Source organism: Hippopotamus amphibius, chromosome 7 (genome assembly GCF_030028045.1).
Source record: "Hippopotamus amphibius kiboko isolate mHipAmp2 chromosome 7, mHipAmp2.hap2, whole genome shotgun sequence".
Taxonomy (NCBI): domain Eukaryota; kingdom Metazoa; phylum Chordata; class Mammalia; order Artiodactyla; family Hippopotamidae; genus Hippopotamus; species Hippopotamus amphibius.
Genome location: NC_080192.1, coordinates 107,576,142 through 107,593,729, shown reverse-complemented (window position 1 = coordinate 107,593,729; position 17,588 = coordinate 107,576,142). Strand labels below are relative to the sequence as shown.

General features: G+C 34.9%; 1 protein-coding gene across 22 annotated transcripts in view; it reads right to left on the bottom strand.

Moving 5' to 3' along the window:
* The window catches only part of NRXN1 (neurexin 1), a 1,070,346-nt gene that overhangs the window by 313,527 nt on the left and 739,231 nt on the right, over positions 1–17,588 (bottom strand). The gene's annotated exons all lie outside the window — the stretch shown is intronic.

Sequence of the window (17,588 nt, the reverse complement as noted above, 5' to 3'; positions counted from 1 at the left end):
AAACATATTTTTAGACTTTTACTTAATATCTATTTACATAAAGGGCTCTCTCCCCTCCTTTTTCTTGCCAACCATCTTTTCCCTAAATGTGTCCACTTCAGCCATACTTGTTTCTGCAAAAGCTAATCTATTCCCTCAAATGGGTTGAATCTTTCTGAAAATGAAAACCCATCAGCATGGACAGGTCTGCTTGATTATTGGTTGCTCAGGATCCTTGGTACATGAAACAATAATATAATTAACTTCCAAATAGATTAGCTTCTAAATCATAACATACGTATATGAAAAATAAGAGTAAAAGGTCCTTTCCTGAAAGCCTATAATTCTTCCAGTGTCTTCATGCAGCCAACATGAAATATTTAGGCCATTATGATTCTATTAAACGTAACAGGGATATAACACTTTTTTCCACTGAAACTTTGCCAGGCAGTCAGAAATGTAAAGTAAAACAGTTATAAACAAGGGGAGCTTTTATTTCTCCTACAACCTTGTTAAGAAGCTGTTGCTAAATTTAAATTTCCTGAATAATTTCTGCCTCCACGGAGGCATTCTTCTCAGTAAAGTTCACAAAAAAGCAAAAACAATAAGAAGGCCACTTTGTATAGAAAAAGAGTTTCAGGTCTAAAACTAGTAAAACAAATTAATAAATCTGAACAATCTTACTTGTATTCTAAAGCAACGAGAGTTCATTGTCTATGTTACTGTAAATTATTTGTACGATCACAAAGAATTATTTTGTGAGCACTATAGATTCCTAATTCCTAAAATTTCATATAAGAACATTAAAAACTCAGGAAAAGTGGGCATTATATTAGGAGTGATGAATGGAATTAGAGGAATAGGATTTCCCACCTATAATGTGTAATCAACTCTAAATCTAAAAATAATAACACCAATACTGAGAATAAGAGACAGCCCAATGCTACAGGTGTAAGGGTGAAAAAAATGCTAGGAGAGAAAAATAAGGACTATATATTACAATTTGAGACTCCTGATGGAAGATGCAGACTTGGTAGAAATGACAAATGCTAAAGTGACTGGAAAATAAGACAAGGTTTTTACCCATACATCTTTGAGAAAGAGAGCAGGTAGGTCCTTAATAAAAGAAACAGGGCGAGAAACATGGCCTGTCACTGAAATGGCACAGATACTGGCCCTGTAGACTGAATCAGACCAAAGAAAAGAAAGTCAAGAAGAGTTTAGATAATTCCCAAAGAACGAAAGCATTAAGAAAGTAGCTCATGATGACATTCAGGATAGAAGGAGCATTGTGAGGTTTTCCATATATGGCATGTTGCATGGTCCATCAGAACCCTAGACTCAGGAATTAAGGAAATTTATTGAATTTTTTAAAAAGTTTCATTTTAGCATTTGACATTTCCATATTTTGACATTTATGGAAAGAATACGCTACAAGGAAAAAAGTATTCAATCTTTGGAAAACAAGTGTGCTCTTCTTTAATAACTAAAGTAATTCTCAAGAAGATTCATGGCTGACCTATTTCCACATCCTAGACATTTGTTCAGGGATACCACAAATAGCTGCACAGACTGTGCACTGTACAATCAAAAAGGCAGTATTCACGTAAATGAGACAAGGATGATGTCCACTGGTGTCGTGCAAAGTTGAGACTTTACTTAATCACTGATGTCAACTGTAGTCATTTGGATAAGTCATTCTCTTTTTCTGTCTTATGGGAAATTAATTGGAATAAGAAACATTCCTAAGTTGACCTATCTCTTGATTGTCTAATATGTGAAAGGAGCTAGGAATATAAAACTGGAAACACACAACTCTTTTTCCCAAACAGGTAGGAAATGTGTATTAAAGATAAATATCAGGGCAAGATAGTTTATGAGAGATATCAGAGAAATGATATTCAACCATGTCACCATCTATTTTGGAAAAAAAAAAATTTATGAAGAGATGACAATGTTAAAGGCACTGATTAATGCTAACATAAAAAGAGCAGAAAAATGATAAACAAGAACAATTATATCTATATTATCTTTTTAGATCAAAGTCATATAAGTGTTAAATATTTTGAGGTAATTTTCAGTGAATAATATCTTAGTAAATCTATACAACAAGCAATACTTCACTTAGTGGTTTCTTTGCAATATACTTTATTTTAAAAACTACTCATTATTTCCCTCTCTAAACATGGTATTTAGAAAATATTCCCTCCAGGAAGAATTGAGTTCAATAGTTTGAGCTGCCCAGTGAGACAAGCTTGTTCCAAGATCAAATTCAAAGTCTTGGAAACTTTCAAAAAGCTCTTGGAATAAAAGTTATGTGGCTGAGAAGAAAAACAAGTAAATAGTAGTCCTTCTGCCAATCAGATTAGAAAAAAATTCATAAAGATAGCAAAATGATCTAGAGTTAAAAATAAAACCAAGCAAAGTAATCCCACAACCAATAACCCTAAGAACATCAAATGCTTATGTCTTCCCTTCTGAAACCAGACTCCCTCAAGCAGTAAGTGAACTTTATTAAAAAGTCTCTGGTAGGAAATTCAGTAATCAATTTGCATTAAGGCCATAGGCAGCATGGATGGAGAGAGAAGAAATCATACCTTCTGGTACTTTAAGAAAAATCTTATTTTAAAGAACATAATAATCTGTGTAAGTTCCTAATAAATTCTTTAAATTATTAGCTAGTAAGTAAATGTTGCAATTGCCTAGTGATGGCCATTAATCTACATTTTTTCAGAAATTGTTAAAATTGTTTTCATAGTCAAGAATTTACTAGAATTATGGTGTAAGAAAATTCATAGGTTAAAGACAACTGACATAAACGTAGCCTTAATGCTGAAACGCTCTTGGAGAAGACTAAAGGAAACTTTCCTTTTACAAATGAGAAAATGGAGGCCCAGAGAAATCAAGTGGCTTCTCAATGTCACACAGATGTTTGGGGGCTGCATCCAACTCTATTCCTACTGCTTTTCCCCTGTACAATGAAGAGCTAGGATCAAATGACTGCTTCTTGTTTAGAAAAATAAGCTAAAATTCACAAATCAAGGTCTCCTTACAGTCATCTCTAGAGGTTTTTCTAATGATGTTTCCTTGGTTTGGTTTCGAGAGACTCCAAGTTTCTGAAATGGCACTTAGCAGAAATGATTCATTCACATTCTGACATTTTCAGAGTCTGAATCTTTAAAAGGTGTGGGGCCTTTGCAAAGCTTTATTGCAAGCATCCTGCCTCAGAAGCCATCTCAGCCTTTGGCTCATTCTGAGGCTTCCAAAATGCTGAACAGAGATGTAGAAGCCAAATCTTTATTAATATCATAATCACTTTTATTCCACATCAGAAAGGCCATATAACTTTTCAGCAGTGACACCATTTCCTGCCTTTACCAGTGGAATTCAATCCTGGACACAAAACTGCATGTGGTTATTTTAAACTATTTTGAGGCCACCATATAAACAATAAAATTGTTAATAATTTTTGGCTAAAACTAGAAGTTTTGCTTTTGTTTATTAATCTTAGCTCCTCTCACTTACCATCTCCCTGCCTATCTGCTATATTTATGTCATTCTCCAACTGACTAGGCCCCAATTAAAACTATTCACTAGTAACTTTGGACTAAAACTGGATAGAATACTAGTTTCTGATTCAGAAGTCACTTCAAACTAAGCTCTAACTCTATCACCTAGGCCTGCACACGTGGTAGAATACACATTCTTCTCCTGAAGTGACTTTTACTTTTGCTGATTTATGCTTCTCTGCTGTAGCTGGTTTTCTTTTCAGTCCTGCTTCCCACTCTCATTCCAGCCAAGGTGAATTCCCTCCCTTTATTATCTACAGAACTTGTTTTTAACTTGCAAACTATTATATAAAATATCAGAGTTGTCTTTTATTGAAGTTTCCATCTTAAGAAGTATGTATCCTAAAGAAAGGGGTCTTGCTTTAATTCTTATTATCCTCATCTGATTCAGGTGCTTCTATTCATTTATTAATCATTAATAAGAGCATTGTTTTATGCCTGAACTAAGTCAGGACTAGTGATACAATGATAAATAACTTAAGGTTCCTGATTCTCAGACAAGTATAACAAATTCTATGCCTATATCCATTTCTAAGTAATCTGAATAGTTTTACTAGTCAAATATAGAAACTCAGATGAGGGGATAGATTGACTAGATTACCCTGAGAATGACCACCGTTCTCCATTTCATTATGTCTGTGTAAGGAACGATTGTGACGAACAGTCATGAGACCCTTCAACCAGGTAATGATGACTCTTTTTGAGTCAGTACCAAATCCCACAATTTTCTTTAATAACATGGCCCAAAGTTCTCCATATTTTAGTAAAAAGATGGATATGTCCTGCTAGTCCTTAGGCTTTAAGAATTTATTAATCATCAGAGAAACCCAGGAGACAGCACCATAACCAAGTGATCAATATTAACACCACCAGTAAGGAGACATGGAATTCGGGTCCTCCAAATGTGATGTGCTGAGAAGGGCACAGCATCATTTCTGTATTGTTTTTGCCAAAAATGCTTAGCCGCAATCCAATCATAAGAAAATATCCAAGAAACTCTAATTGAGGGGCATTCTACAAAATAACTAGCAGCATTCTTTTAAAAAGTCAAGGTTAGAAAAAACAGAAAAGGACTGAAGAATAGTCCCAAATTGGAGGGGACTAAGGAGACATGACAGCTACATTCAATGTGATATTTCCATGTGTGGTAATTAGCATATACTGTAGCTGTGACGAAAAACCTGAGTCAAAAGACAGGGAAGAGTGGGCATTATAGAGGAAAAATTCATCTCTCTTTTAATGTAACAAGAAAAAAAAAACTTACATGAACTTATTTTAGCAGTTTCTTGGAAAATTGAAAGCCAGATGGTTTAGTGAGGTGGTAGGGAAAGACTAGCTCAAAATAAGGAGTTGGAATTTGACAAAAGCAAACAAAACACAATGCTGAGACAATAGCAGAAGGATGCTGCTGGAGAAAGAGAATGAAAAAGCAATACAACAGTATAATTCAAGAATAAAAACATTCATATACTCAATAAAAACTAATTAAGCATTTGCTGTGTACAAAGCACCATGCTAGGCCCTGGAAACGACAGAAAGGTTTATGTTATAGCTCTAGAATCCAGTTTTTCCACAACTACCCATTTAATCAGTTGTGATTTCTTGAATTTTTCTCTTGTATTTCCATTCTTACAATCATTGTTCACATTGCATCACCTTCAATATTAAATATAATAAATACTCATCCTTACTGATTCGATATCTTCCTACCTCTCCCTAATTTAAATTTATTTTACAAACTATATCAAACTAACTTTGAACATCCTCCATACAAACCAACCCTCTGTCAGCCAAACTGGAGAACTCATTTGGTCTTCTGAAATACCCCCAAATTCTTATCAGAGGAGATAAAATTCAACATGGTTCTGGACAAATAAGAGCAAATGTATTTTTGTCGGCTGGATTTTCATGAGAAAAGTCACAGAGGCACAAAACAAGTTCCAGAAAGAGTAGATCCACTTATATTAATAACATTACTCTTTTTTTTAAAAAAAAAGATGCATTTTTAGGCACTATTATTTCCTATCTTTTTGTCTCCCGAATTAAATCTCTAGATAAATACAGAGAACGAATAATATAGTGGAAATTAGGACTGTTCAAGGTCAGTGTTAAAAGAGATTAGATCAGTTCCAGTAGTTCAGAATATTCATAAATCTATGAAATGCAAATTTCCTTTAACAAAGTCACATAACTTCACAAACGTAGAAAATGTGATATTACTGTCATAAGAGATAAATTGTATTTAATAAGAAGTGTCTTGGTGTTATCTGCTATTTACCATGAATCTTTTCATTCCATCTTTATCAAAAATGAAACTACTTCTCATTTCTCAAGTGTTAGTTTATGCTTAGCAGAAAAAGTAAGTTATAGCAATCTAAATTAAAATATATAAAATTTGGTTTATTTATTTTCCATCTCAGACTCTTTGAAACAGCTTATGAAGATGACAAGAAGAATAAATATCAGCCAGTTCTGAGAGGTAGCAATCTACCTATTTTCATAATAAAAGTTTCATAATAAAAGTTACAAGAAGCAAAAAATTGGGAAATTAGACCACTTACTTTGACAAACAATTTTTGGTATTTGAAAGAATTAAAATCCAAAGATGGAAGTTTTTTTAACCCATGAATATATTTAGTCAATGGAATTCAACAAAGGAAATGTATTTTGAAAGTGATGGAGAAGCAAAAAAAAAAAAAGTTCTCTACACAGATGTTTCTATTTCACCACTCATGTGAAGATATATAACTAAGTGTGAGAGTCATTTTTGAAGTTGAAATGATAGAAACATTAGAGGGTGGATTAAAGTGCCAAATCAGCCCCAGGACAGGGAAGTGTCAAGTTTTTCTTCTTTTATATTAGTCTTCCTAGACTAAAATTACAAGGTGGTTCCAATCTGCACCTCAGATCCTCAAATGCTCAGGTCCCCAATCTCAAAAGCCCCTCAGGTTTGAAATATAAGTCTTTGAGCTCTAGAGCCTTCAAAGAGCATCTCTGAAAAAGGTTGAGAAAGACCTATAAGACAAAGAGGGTAGAACACTATTAAGGGATAAAGTAGGCTTCAAACTTAAAAACACCCATATCTAAGTTCATCCTTAAAAATTTAATTTGTCTTCAATTGGTTACTATATTCAAATGAAGTTTGCCTTGCCACCTGTCTTTAAAGTCCTTTAAATTAAATTTAATGACTCTTGTGGGGAAAAGAGGCCATTTCTAATTCAGTATAGTCTGCTTACTACTATTAATCACTAATTAGAATTAATTGTTAACAATGTGATTATTTTTTCCTTGAATATTCTAAATAATCAAAGGATGACATGACTCTGTTCCTTCTTTGGTATATTGAAGTGACAGTCATATGACTTTTGGGTAGATACTACTGAAGTGATGATTTTAGTTAGATGTGTAACAATAATGCCATCTAAAAGCTGCATTTAACCAAGAGAGCAGTATTTTTGGAACAGCAGGCAGTATAAAAGTGCTTCGTGAATATTAACATATTCTAGCAAATTAGTTTGCACTCATTATCATAAGCAATTACTTACTGTTTAGATGCAGCTCGTATTAAATTGGCAAACAATTTGCAAGAATTAAAACATAACATAGAGAGCTTTCTGAAAATTCAAGGATACACTGAGACAAACGGTGCTACTCGGTTCACAGCCCAAGTACCAAGCAAGGTTACCCATTAAACATATTTAGCATTAAAATAATACTTGTTGGCTACATGGGCTTTTTAATGCAAGATAATTTTGTAACTATTGTTTAGATGCTATCAATGCAATTATGCATATCAGACCTTAAGAGGCATTAAAAAAAAAGCCTGAAGAGAAAGTAGGAAGGTTTTGTTTTCTGAGAAGGAACTAGCTGTCAATTTGACTAGATTTTGGTATTTTAATAACCCATTACATTTTCTTGAGTTATTTGGTACTACTTAATTTTCTCCTTTAAGAAGTTTCTGTTGCCTTGGTCATTCTCTCCTTTTATCTCTGTGGCAAGGGCTGCTGATGTTCACCACTATTCATTTCAACTTCTTTAATACTAACAGAACTCCAAGCTGGGCATACGGTTATGTTGTATATAAACTGAGCAAACAGCTATCCAGCTAGAGTCTACATTTCCCTTTCTCCTTTGCAGCTTGATAGGGCCATGTAACTAAACTCTGGCCAATGATACATGGGCAAAAATGATGTGTGATTCCTTCAGTTCCAGCTGTGAAATGTACCTGCACTTTACTGCTTATGTCCCTCTTTCTTTTTGCTGCATGATGACCAAAAACTGAGCCAGCTACCTTAGACCTAGAGACGGAAGCTGCAGATTGAGAATTGCACCAGTGAACTGTAACTACTATGTGAGGAGAGGGAAAAAAAAGAAAGGAAAAAAATGAAAACAAAACACCTTACATTCTGTTCATACCTGTGAATTATGAAGGTCTCATTTTTACAACAAAGAGTGTTTATATAGCCTTTAGGACAAAATGACAAAACGTTTCCAAGTATTTTTTTTTATACTCATGACAGTCAAGTAAATTTGATAGGGAAACTATAATTATCTCTATTTCACAAATTTAAAAGAAATTGGTTTTCACCAATTTGTGTGATTTGTCCATGGTCACACAAAGCAATGTGAACCTTTTCTTATCAAAACTTTCCACAGAAGGCTAGTAATAAACCTATTAACCCTTTTAATAGTCAGCCAATGTTACTCACCCTGGCAGATTCTTTGGGGGGTGGGGGGAGGTCCTGGATCTACCCAATTCCCTTACAAAATTAAAATGGCACATATTTGTAAAACATGATAAAGAATGTTGTCTGCGACCCTGAAGCAAAGTGAAATTAATTGACCCAAACTGACCTATTTGCTTGACTACAGAGCATTTACTTCAAAAAATTTGTAATTGTGAATTTTTTCTCTGCCTCTTTGAGATGTTAACCTTCTTCTAGCTTCTTGATAGTTTTATAACTCAGGAATGTCTTTCTCAAGAGCCTGGGAGCCATCTCTTTGAAATGTAATCATCAGGAAAGACAGTGTCCCTCTGTGCCAGTCTCTGTAGGAGGGTAGAAGCCATATTTGGATAAGCACCAGTTAGCAAACACCAGGACCTAATCACCTAGAGTAACCTCCCTCTCCCACCACCAATGTCCTCCACTAGTTTCTCACTAGCTCACTCCAGAGCTTAGAAAGTGTCCAGCCTTTTGTTTCACTGGAGTTGACTTCAATATCTCTCCTCTATTACAAAAGTCTTTAATAAATCCTTCCTTGCCAGTTTAACTTTTCTGGTGCAATTCTTCTTTGATACCCATGACCCATTACTCCTACTTATCATATTATTCTGCCATCTAAGCTAGCCAACCTCAGAAAAAACAATAGTAATCCAGTCAAAATAAAGACAGAAAATTGTTTCTTCATCTGAATTTCATTTCCTCATTCGCAGAGGAAAATCTCTACTTCTCCACAGAAAGAAAACAACGCATTATCAGGGAAGGTTAATAGTAGAGAAATTTGTAAAAATGTTCTTTAGAGGTATTTTTATACATTAATTCAAATGCTAAATAATTTTTATAGCAACATTCTGAGGAACATTTACCTGGAGTGAATTATAAGGGACTTCTATAGCAAAGCAGTGACCGTTCTATCTCCATTTCTTGAGTCACAGCAAAATATATATCTATAATTACAAATATAGAACAAATTCTACTTCTTTCATTTTGTATTAGTTTTATATTGTTTGTTTCTAATATTCTATCTTGAGGATAAGAACTAGTTCTCATGGTTCCTCGTATCTACCTCAGAGCCTAGAATACCAATAGATACTTCATAGATATATAACAACATTTGATGTGGTAAACCAAATACATAATATCCAAAACCATTTTGATGATATCTTTATTTTCATTTGATGTTTTAGAATCAAATACCTTGGCACTACATGCATAACAAAGGACTTATTAATGGGAAGTTGGGAACAAAGACAAGCATAATGTATCAAAATCTATATGTCAGCAACTTTTCTCAGTGTCTTGAACTATAATTTAGAAAATACCATCAAAAGGCTATATAAATGGAGAGTACTGAGAAAAAAGATTGTTAAAAAATCTAGTAGCTGATTTATTTTCTCCTCAAGAGTTAACTTTAAAATAAAAGAAAAAGTCTTAGTTTTATGTTGATACATATTTATCACATGCTATTTTGGAGTATACATTTGCATATTTCATGTAATCATATACATTTACACTCTGGTTTTCCTCAACTTTTATGAGCATATACTTAAAACTGAAATAAAATAAAGACTCCGTGTGTATTATACATATATGTGTGTGTATGTGTGTGTGTATATGTAAAGAAAATAAAATGCCATGTTCGCTGATCAGAGAATGAGAACTTTTAGATAACCAATAACACACTGGGGACAGATTAATTAAAATAACAAAACAGAACAAATGAAAGACCAAAGAATAACCTTTTCCTTCAAGAATGGTGCTACTCAAATTCATACTCTTTCAAAACTAAAATAAGCAGTCTCTAAATAAAAGAAGACTTCTCAAGCTGGAATTTCACTTATTTTTATGGAAATAAACATCTAAAATAAAGGGGCATTTTAAAGGATAGAAAAGTAAAACTTTTTTCCCAAAAGATATTACTGGTTTTTCAAGCAAGGTGAAAATTCTAATATCAAGAAAGGCTCAATCATGTATTATTCTTCTGTCATTTTAATATTTGTAACCAACACACTTCCGTATTCATTTACCATGTTCTTATCTATCTGGCAAATACCATTTCTCCTCCACGTACTATATAACACATTTTGAGGTGTAGATTCTTAAAACAGAAGAGCCAATTTCTCTTTCAATCCCACTAATGACATGAAACCATAAAACCCACACAGTCTCACCCATGAGTAAGATGTCTGAAATGAATTCAGAGTTGGAAATGACAATTTCCACTGTAACTTCCTAAGGCATCCACCAATAAGCTGATCAAATGTTTCTGTGCCCATGAAGAGGTGAGAGCCTGCTGGAATAGTGTGTAGGGAGATGCACAAAACAGCAACGTTCCTTCCACAACCTGGTCGTTCACCCTAGAGGAATCAGTTATGTTTTTACTATCGTCTGACTACTCTCTCCCCAGATAACCTTTACCATGTCAAAGAAACTCACGCCAAAGAGGATGGGGCTTATACTAGAGCAAAAGAGAATTCATCTGGAAGAATTTCATTGGAGAGATGACATGATTAGGTTTGAATTTTAGCAGGATTATTGAGGCTTCTATGTGGAAAATGGGATGGATGAGGAGGAGGTGAGGTAAGGAGGCCCAGTAGAAGGTTATTTCACAAAAAAAAAAAGAATAAAATATAAGGACCTTGAAAAGTAGACAGATGTGAGAAGCATAAAGGAGGTAACGTTGTAAGGACTTTTGATGATTGACTGGATGTACAGAGGGAACGGGGAAGAAATCAAAGGTCTCTCCTAGGTTTATGACCTGCAGAGGGGTAGATACTGTGCCATTTATTCACTGAGACATGAAGCATCAAAGAAGGAACAGGATAAGTGGAGAACATGATAAGTTTTATATGTTTGAATTCAATCATCTTCTTCCATAGGAGAATATGACATCATCTTTACAGTCCTGTAACATTTAGCACATGGAAGTATACATGGATGACATTTTCAGTATCCCGCTAACGTATCAAACATATAAGTTAAAAGGATGTTCCAATGAAAATCACTGTATGTGTTTTTTTTCTTAAAGCAAGTTTTGCAAGACACAGCTAACCTGTATCTCTGCATCATCTTTAAAATAGTCTCCAGATGTAGAAATACATAGCTCTCAACAAGACCTTTCCATGGAACTCACCTGAATTGCTTATATTTGTCATATGTACATTTATAGTGTTCCCTTTCTTCCACTAATTTTAAGAAATTGTTTTTTTGGAAAAGGTTTGGCTATACAATATTGTCCCAGCATGCCTTTTGCTTGATCGCTGCTTGGTTCTCTGCATATAATTGCTTGGTTAACTTCTTGTGCCTAGTTGATTTGCTTTCTCTGCTCAAAATTTTATTAACTGCTTCCTGCATGCAGAACACTTCATTAAGTTAGGATGTGTTGGTTTACGAGTTATGCCACATAGGTGAGTGATAATAGGGTCAAATGTGACAATATTGGCTATGCTTAGGTTCAAATCCCAGCATCTATAGATGAAGTTGAGTTTTCTGCATTTTTTTTCACATTTAAATAGTGGAAGGAGAGAAGCAGTGATCCACCACTCTCAGAAAGTATGTTCTGCACTGTTAACTTTGTTGACGCTCAGTACAAAAAATGTTAAAGCCTTTCCCTAAAGAACAAGTCTAGTTAGACATTTGATATTGTAACCATAACTTTGACTTGTAGACCCTCTGTTTCCTAGAACATAGTGGGCATGGTTACTTTTAGTCCCTATGATGCCCTTAGGCAAATCAGAAGAAAGCAAATCTTCCTCAAAACCTTTTACTTCCAATGGCTGGAAAATTGTTATAGTATACTGATTTTGTCAGAACAAGCCATTTGCTTGCTCTTTCCTAGAAAATTATCATATTAACTATGCAACTCCATGGAGGTAACAATGTAAATGAGAACACCTCCCAAGTCGACATCTTGAACAAGTGTACATGGCATCCCTTTAGTGAGATAGAGAAAACATTAGGGTTTAGTTCAAGAGGGAGATTCAGCTAATCTTGGATCCTACTGTTCTGTGGAATACAACCATGCTCCTTTGGGGAGAGGAATGCAAGAAACATAGAAAAAAACCATAATTCCTAGTCAACCACTTTCTTTCATGTAGCGCAAACACCACTGGCAAAAGAAGTTCAAGCTTTTTCTTGGAAAGAAGCAGTTTTGCACAGTTGAAATAAGATCAGTCACAGACCTAACTTGCGGAAATGAAATTCCTGAAAAGAAAGACAATATCAGAGCAGTGCTAGTCCAAGATGCACAAAGAACTAAACCACAGCAGCTAATCCCTCATATTTGAAGCACAGATTTTAGCCAGACAAAACTGTGACTTGTAGAAACTAGACACTAAGGATCCTTGGGAGATCATTTTCCTCTATGGTTGCTCCAAGGTACAGATTCAATTTTGAGGCAGGTTAAATTGGGGGTCCAAGTGGGAATATGTGGTTAATGAATTTTGTACAACCTTCCTTCTTTCCAATTAAAAAAAAAAGGAAAAAGCCTCAAAAAAGATTTGACAGTGTTTTACTGAGTCTTGCCAACTTTCTCCCCCTATCCCCAGACTGATTTCAAGCCATGGTGAAGACAACCAGACAGCTAACTAAACTATTAACTCTTTCTTTTAATTTGCAAAACTGTAAGCATTTCTATTCTAGAATCCACCCCCATTCTGGAGCTCCGAAGTACTCAGACTTTCCACAGATATTACTCTGGACCAAATGTGGCCCTGCAAATCAAGTCATATGCACAAACAAAATATTTAATGATTTTCCCAGATTTTGTTTAACAAATTTATGTAATAAGGAAAGCCTCCGAGGTAAGCCCAGAGAGGTTGATTCTTCCTGGAGTTAAATTGAAAGGTGACAAAAATGAAATCTCTTCTATGATGCTTTTGAATGCAGCAAGCTTACTTTTTAGCCAGCGGAATGTGAAATTGACACACAATAAGTACGGCTGAAAATAGGGGAAACGTTCTTAGGTCCAGAAGCCCCTATAGACTCAAGTTGAAAAAACATACATAAACTCACAGAACAGTAATGCCCTTACATTGTTGTCTAAAAGGGATGCCTGTGTTCAATTTTAAAACAAACAAAAAGCAATGTAGCAAATTCAGTCTCCAACAGATTTCATTAATTTTGAAAAGATATGTTTACAATATAAATACATGCAAAACATGCTATTTTTAGATAAATTGGATCCTTCACTTCTCTCATCAGAGCAATGTCTGCCCTATGAATTCATTAGTAAATTCTAGCTGTTCTATGTTAAAATGAATGAAAATAAGATTGTAAATGAACACAGCCAAAAAGCCATCATGTAATGTGGAAGCACCAACCTTGAATCAGGAAAGTGACTAACTTGTTGCTTTGACTTTGCCAAAATTATTGAAACTATTCAATAATCCTTATCTTCCTCTTCTGAAAATAAGGGAGTTGTTCCAGGTAACCTCTATGGTCATTTCAAACTCTATTCTCTGGTTTTAAAATATCACTCCCCTGAAGCTGGCACTAACCTTGAACTTGATCCCAGCATACACTGAATTGTTCCAGCTAACATAAGCATGAGGTAGAAAGGCATGTCCAATGAGGCACCGTAGCATATAACATGCAATAATTTCTTTGGGTAGATACTTTGGCCCTTTTTGATTTTGACTTTAAACAATAATTGTACAGAATGTTTGCTATATTTTATGATTGTAAAATGATATAGTAGAGGATATTTTATTTCATGTAGTAATTCTTCTTATGATTATAGAAAATTAAGACATGAATGCAGGCAAAATAGAGTACTGGTTAAGTACTGTTAGCAGTTAATGTTTTTATTTCCTGAAATCATATAACCCATATGACTGGTCTAGCAATTTCATCTGAAATCAATACAGTATAAAACCTACAGAAATGACAGTCTAAAATGAGCCCCAGATTTATTAAAACCTAGTTACATAATTACTGAGGTCTTCTCAGTCTAAAAATCTATAATTACTGCAGTTACTACTAAAAGGGTTGGGTTAAATGTTATTAAGTGAAAACTACCCTGGCTGATTTGTTTTGTGAATACACGGTAACATAATTCCTACTTACAAGAACAGAATCATTCCAGGAATGATTATGAGCCTTGGTAGGTTCTATTGTCATAAATGTGACTCAGACCCAGAAAGGGATTCATTATCCTATTGCAACAGTCAATTTAAGTTGTGACAACACGAGGAAAAGTGAAAGCATATTCTCTACAAGTGTAACTGCACTGGTATCATTTCCCCCCCTATTTCTAGTTGAGAAAGACGAGGCATCAACTCACTAGTCAAAAACATATTAATTCTTACCCTAAGGTAATCCTGCCCATGTTCACCAAGCCAGTTGTTTGCGTTCATGCATTTTGGCAAAGAATTTAAAGTCCTTTACAGATATCCAGCTAAATCACCACAGTGCTCATTCCCTGGTGGATTAATAGTACCATTTGAAATGCCATTAAACCTTTTATACCAGAGGGTAGAAAACCATGTTTTCTTCTGAGTTACGTGACAGTATCCTACACACTAGCTGAATTTCATCTACCTGTTGCCTTTCTTTTTTTCCAAGCACCTGTTGGAGGCTGACAAGGTGTGCTCATTTTTACCAAGGGAAAAGAAAAATACAACAAATAACCTGACCTAGGTCATAAAATTAGTGAGCAGGAGGAACACACAGGCATACTTTTAATAATTTATTTCTCAGATTTGAAAAAATCTGACCTTCACACAACAGTCCCACATTAACACAACAGAAATATTACACTTACTGTAATGTGGCACCACATGTACACTCAACAAATGCTGAATGAGTGAATCTAGGGCAATCTCCACTATTCACCTATTCAAGGACTCCAAATGAAACTGTTAGTTCTTCAAACACATATAGGCAATTCTGATCAGTAACATTTATAGGTTATATGTAACAGGTTTACTAATAGTTTGTGATTAAATAATATTTGTATACTGTAGAAACTGTAAAAGCATAGAAATGAAGACAAAGGGGACTTCAAACAGGTGACCAAAATTTTAAATGATTTGGCTATTCAGAAAATAGGAAAAGAAATGAAGAGAAGAATAAGAGCAGTAACACTGAACTAAGAAGTCAGAGCATGCACACTTCTAGAGTTCTCCAAGCTGTCCCTGCCACCAGTCTTTGTACCTAGTTCAACAGCACAGCTTGTTTAGGATGAGTGCTACATCCTCAGACATCAACTTAACTTTGCATCACTCTATTGACTGGATATTTGGCTCAGGACCAACACAGACCCAGAGTGGTCCAAAGGTTGCTCTCTTGGTTTAAAGACCATTTAGCAAGTGACATTGTGTGAAATCAATGGACTGTTATTGCTTTCATCTTTCTCAAATTCAATATTATAAGAGTCCTTAAGATTTAATGAACCTCTAGCCTGTTGAGTGAAGCTTTCAATCTGTTATATTTCTTCTAATGTACTAAAATGGCTTATATGGGAAATGAGTACTACAACCTGATGAAGTGGGACAACTGTAGTAACTAACAGATTTATGACATAAGGACAATATGGCAGAGTAAGATATATATTTAAACCAGTTTTCCATCAACAAGATTTGAGTTTATACGTGTGTGTATGTGTATCTGTGTGTGTGTATTTAAAGAAAATGGATGAAAACATCCCTAGTGATTAAAAAAACAAAAAGAACAGAAAATCAGCCACAATGGAATACACACATATCTACACCAGACAAACAGAATAGATAACATTGTAGAGCAGTCACTAGGTCTCTAGAGATCCATTAACATTTCATATCCAAGGAAACCAGCCACTCACTCCTAAAAAAAGAAAGTATTTTCAAAGCCAGATCCCCCAAACAGGTAAACAACAATGCAATCCTTTTGAAAAAAAGGTAAATTACGGTCAGACAGGTGGAGAAACAAAAAAGAAATATCAGGCATTCCCATTAGCAGTAAGAGGTAACCAAAGGAGAGAGAAGAAAACCAACAATAAATCAATGCAAGTAGGTCAATGAGAAGGAGACTATCGTGTACTCCAGCAAAAAGATGATTTCCCTGAGTGCTACAGTGAAATGGAGAAACCCAGAATATTAGAGAATAGATATATTTCAATTTTATTAACAGATTTTGAATGGTCTGGGCACATGATTGGATGAACATTGAGGATACATTTCAACAGAGTTATCCTCTTAGGCTTTTGTCTTTTGTTTTCTGTCTTTTGGAGACAAGAAGTGGCAACAAAACCATGTACCACTCCCATGTAAGAACACACATTTATTTTCTTTGCAATAATACCATCATCAGGACCAGCAAAAGTTTGTCCAACTATTTGTGAAATTAAGTCAGGGTCCCAGGCCTTCTGAAGAAAACAAGAAAAAGAGGAACATTATGGCAATTGATGAGATATACTAACCAAAGCATTTATTGTATTTATAAATGGTTTTAGAGAAAACAAAGTTTCCAGACTGATGCCATCCCAAACATTGCCTGAAAAGAAAATTCTACAATCCATATTAATCTACGGCTCCTACAAAACAATGAAACTTTTCAACTCAGTTTTTTTTTTTTTTTCTTCCAAATTTTGCTCTTTGTAGAAAAGACTTGGGTAAGGAAAACAAATACTGAAAAATAAAGTTTTCTCTGATCTGATTTTATTTTATTTTTTAAGTGTACAATTTGATATTATTTTTCTTATTAGTAATGTATATATGGCAATCCCATATTTTAAATTCTAGAAACAAGCAACTTGTTGCTAACTCATCCTGGTAAGTTCAGAAAATCAGAAAACAGTAGCTACTTTCTTTGTGAGATTAAATCTCTCTATGTATATTATAGGAACAACATCGGAAGAAACTGGTCTGAAGGCTTACCATGAAGAGACGACTCAGTGACTGCACTTGCCAACCTCTTCAATCAAAAGCACTACTATGATTAAATCACAACACTATCGCAACACTAGAAAGTTGTGGATGGTTCTATTACATTACAACATAAGTTATTAGTTCCTAGACAGAATGCACAAAACTCCTTGTTTCTGAATCATTGTGGGAAACTCCATAAGCAAAGAAGAAAAAACACAGAAACCCAAAACAAAAAAATACCACAATTCTCCAGGCACCCATTATTCTAAAAGGAAGGTCCACTGCCATAGTTAAAATAGGTAGGGCTTCCTAGGTGGCGCAGTGGTTAAGAATCCACCTGCCAATGCAGGGGACACGAGTTCGATCCCTGCTCCAGGAAGATCCCACATGCTGTGGAGCAACCAAGCCTGTGCGCCACAACTATTGAGCCTGCACTTTAGAGCCCGTGAGCCACAACTATTGAGCCCACGTGC